Source organism: Solanum tuberosum, unplaced genomic scaffold, assembly GCF_000226075.1.
Source record: "Solanum tuberosum cultivar DM 1-3 516 R44 unplaced genomic scaffold, SolTub_3.0 scf00135, whole genome shotgun sequence".
NCBI lineage: Eukaryota > Viridiplantae > Streptophyta > Magnoliopsida > Solanales > Solanaceae > Solanum > Solanum tuberosum.
The window spans coordinates 24,349-29,410 of NW_006239059.1; positions in this window are offsets into that span (position 1 = coordinate 24,349).

The window sequence follows — 5,062 nt, forward strand, 5'->3', positions numbered from 1 at the left end:
CTACCGTGCACTGGTAGAATCATACTGCTAGTTCCAAAACATGAATGTAAACAAGCAACTACAAAGCAGTAACACATGCCAACATATATACCGAAATTCACAACATAATACATATTTTCAATCACAAACCTTGTGTCACAATCCATAGTATATCCTAGGTATAACATGACTTATAGAATCCTGAAAGACTCATACACAAGCCACTTAGCATACATCATACAAGATAATAGAAATAAAGATATCAAAAGTAACAATCTTATATCATAAAAGAGTTTGACAAAGCGGAAGTCTAATATTGTCTCAACAAACTATCTAAATATCAAAATGAGTGGTTAGGACATAACCCATTCACCACATACATCATCCGAAAACTAGAAAGACATAAAATAAGTAAATATGTCTCAGTTTCGGAACATGAAAACTCAACAACTCTTGAATATGGTAGAATGATCAACTAATCACGAGTGTGAGAGGTAGAAGCATCGGACCCCACATTAATGAAACAATGTAGGCACAAGTATGCATTAGAACATGAAATGTACTAAATATGGGGGAAATATGCATAAATAAACACGATGACATCGATAACTTAAACATGTAATGGATGACCAACATTTGAACATTTAAAGCTTTAAAGAAGCAACAACACATAACTCATTTAATATGGTTAACACATTCAAAGTAAGAGACATAAGAAAGCTTTTAAAGGAACATACTCATTTTGTGGGATATTAACTTTAACCAATAATAAGAACATGAGATCTATGTCATGGAATCCGGTATATCCCTTATACTGAAAGAATGTGATTCTACTTGCCAAGATAGCATCTGGACACATCATTTTTTTCTAAAGTGGAATCACTAGCTAAGTCATTTAAGACAATCCTACGGGGGCATGTAGTTAGGGACTAGAGGTTGCTACTAGAGACTACCTCAAACCCTGTCGATGCTAAGTCTAAATCATAATGCAATAGATAAAAGTCAAATATCATTATGACATAGGAGAGGCAATGATCAATACCAATCCACATCTAAAAATCAAAACAAATAATAGCTCCTTAAATTACAATTCAAGCATAGGTGAGAAAACCTTTCACCAATGTGAATCCATATGTGAGAAATACCTTTCACAATCATGATCATATTCGTATGTTAGAAAACCTTTCACAACAATATTGATACTTTCATCTAAAAATACCCTATCATCATAAATAATATTTTCACAAGACATGCATAACCTTTCAATATTCATAGTTCATGAGTTCATGGGTTTTCATAGGTTCATAATTGGAAGTCATGGATCGTGCTTGGATTCATATAAATTCAATGGATATTATGTAATTTACATCAAATCATGCAATAGAAGATTTAAACAACAATAAAATCATAATTGAATGAAACTCATGTGAAATTAAGAAGAACCCTAATTAGATCAATTGAAATTGAAAACCTTAGGGGTCGTTTGGTGTGAGGGATAAGAATACATAGTGATGGGATAAGAAAATAGTGATGGGATAAAATTTTAGTATCTTGTTTGATTGTCATGTTTGGGATAATTTATCCCACCATTTATATCATAGTGATGGTATAAGTTCTCCCATATACATGGTGGGATAAATTATCCCATTAAGCTAACCTCAAGATAACTAATTCTAGGATAACTTGTTCCCAACCAAATGACCCCTTAGGGACCCCATGGAAGAATGGACTCCATGGGTGAAAACCCACATATCTTACTACTGAAAAACCCAAAATGAATGGTGAATTGAAGACCTTGGAGTGAACCTTAGCTTTTTCTTCTTCCTTAGGTTGGGATAATGAATTTAATTGGGTTTTGAGGGATTAAGAGAATGGGTTTTAAGTGGGTCGATTTAGGACTTCAAATCTTTATATAGGACTTAATTAGGATAGAGTCCAAAACGACATAGCATAGGCTTAAAATATTTTGGAAAAGACCCAAAAATCTCTTAAAATTAACTATCAAACCCTTCTATAGACCGTCCTCGTCAACCATAAAAAAGTTCAAAAGCCTTAATTTTGACCAACTTTTGAAGAAACCTGTCTACGGCCCGTAGGACTTTCTACGGTCTGTAGACCCCAACCGTAGAAATCAACTTTGACATTGAAATTTCACCAAGTCTGGGACCTTCCTATGAGACCTACTTATGACCCGTAAACCATTCGACGGACCTTCCTATTCAATCGTAGACTCAACTTCAGAAACTTAATTTTCAAAAATTATTCCTCTCCTTTCTATGAGACTGATCTATAACCCGTAGAAAGTTCTACGAACCGTAGACTAGTCTTGTTGGCCTGAACCAGTAGACAAAATTCATGCAACCTTTTCCTCTTTTTTTTCAAAATCCGAGGTGTTACAATATCTCCCTCTTGGAACATTCGTCCTCAAATGGAACTCAAGGCAACATAATAAGGGTAGGGGAAGAGATCCAACAACCTAACATGAATGCAATCACATAAATACACATAATCAAAGAAATTTACTCCAAGCTAACATATACTTTAAAACATCTTTTCATAAAGAGAAAATACATAAAATCCCCCTTGAACTTGGCAGCAAACTTACTTTGGCACTTTAACTTTACGGATAATTATTTACCCCCCTAATCTGTCAAAAATTAAAGAGAAACAAAAATAAGTGGGCCCCAATCATTTCTTTTTAGCCAATAATATCTCTTTTCTTCATCTTCTTCATACCCTACCACCCCCAACCCCAGCCCCACCTCCCGCCCCTTCATCTTCCTCACACCCAATCCACCCCTCCCGCCCTTGACCACCACTTGCACCACCCCTTTCTTCTTCTTCGAACCCCCACTCCCACCCTCTTTCTTTCTCTTCGAACCTCGGTGCCTCACGCTTTTCTTCTTCTTCTTCTTCTTCTTCATTGAACTTTCCATCTTTTTTCTCCTTCTTCAAGACGCCTCCATCCCACCTTGATTTCCTTTCTCTATGTAAAACCCAAAAAGTGTGATGAACAAGAAAAAATAGAAAAGCCATCGATTTATTCTTGCTTCAAATTAAAATTAGTATTTATGACAAGGTTTGATTGTGATGAACTTGAAGCTCTTTTTAATGAAAATCTACAATTTTTTCATCACAAATTAAATTCTTAGTCGTTATTATTTATTTATTTTTATTATGTCCCTTAAAAATTGAATGTGTTTTTGTGGGAATGATTTTGAGATTTTGAATCTCTTTCAACTGAAAATTTGTTCTTATTTAAGATTATTTTTCTTATAATCATGAATTAATTCTTATTTTTGAGATTTTTTTTTTACTTTCTAAAATTGTGAATAAATAAAAAGAAACAAAAAAGAATAAAAAATCAAAATTTAAATAATGTTTAATGTGACGTTGATGTGGCAATGATGTGGCGCTGACGTATCAATGACATGGCGCGTGTGAAATGCACTTGCCGTTGTGAGACTGGTAGTATAATATTAGAGTGTATTTTAATTCACTTGAAAAGAGATTAGGGGGGTAAATAATTACCCGTAAAATTAAAGTGCTAAAGTAAGTTTTGCAGCCAAGTTCAGGGGGGATTTTATGTATTTTCTCTTTCATAAAACATGCATGCATGCCTAAGAAAAACACGAAATGACTAAGACACATGAATCCGCAAGAATGAACCATAAGAGGTTAAATACCTCAAGCTAGAGTAGGATCAGAGGGAAAAAGATGAGGATATTGGGAAATCATATCGGCCTCAACCTCCTAAGTAGCACCCTCAACCATTTGATTCCTCTATAAGACCTTTACAGATGCAACTTCCTATTTCCTCAACTTTCTAACTTGTCGGTCCAGATCTCAACCAAAACTTCTTTATAAGAAAGACTTTCTGTTATACCAAGATTCTCTAATGGTACTACATATGTCGGATTACTGATACATTTTTCCAATAAAGATACATGATATACCAGATGCACTGATGATAAATCGAAGGACAAGTCATATTCATAAGCCACCTTGCCTATCTGCCTCAACTCTTGATAAGGACCAACATAACAAAGACTAAGCTTCCCTTTCTTACCAAACCTCATTACACCCTTCATAGGTGAATTTTTCATGTAAACTCAATCATCAATATCAAACTCAAGATCTCTTCTTCTAACATTCTCATAGGACTTTTGTCGACTTTGAGCCGTTTTCAACCTTTCTCTAATAAGTCGAGCTTTCTCCATAGCCTTATGTACCAACTCGAGACCTATCAAAGCAACTTCACCAACTTCAAACCAACCTATGAGGGATCTATACCTCTTACCATAAAAAGCTTCAAATGGAGCCATAACAATAATTGAATAATAGTTATTATTATATGCAAACTCAATCAAAGGCAAGTGATCATCCCAATTACTCTTGAAATTAGTCACACAAGCACTCAATATATCTTTCAAAGTTTAGATAGTACGCTCCGCTTGTGCATCAATTTTAGGATGAAAGGTCGTACTAAGCTTGACACGGGTACCAAGACCTTTTTGGAAAGACTTCCAAAATTGAGAATTGAATTGGGTACCATGGTCAGATATAATTGATAGGGGTGTCGCACCCTATTTCGAACCGGTTGAAATAGTTCACAACATAATATGGCTGACACTCTGAATTTGGAAAAAATTGTTTTGTTTTAGAGTCGCCACCTAAATTTTAAGGAAAATATTAGGAAAACCAATTTTTAAAATATGTAAATGTAAACTCTATTTTGATTTTGCGAAACCAGTGAGATTCTGAGTAAGGGTTTTGGTTACTCGAGGGGAAGGTGTTAAGCACCCCTCAGAGCCTATCCGAGGATAGTCCTTAAACTCAATTTAGAAAAATATGATTATGAAAACTTGTTTATTTATTTGCCTTTAATAATTAAATGATAAGTTAATTAGTTAGTTTAAGAAAATGGTACAATACAAGGTACGACATATATATATGTCTTATAAAATATATTTAATAGTAGTATTGTGAAATAAATAAATAAATGTACTTAAATATGCGATATATTCATATGTAAAATATATATAGGTAGGTGTATCATAATAAAATTATCTTAAAAATATAT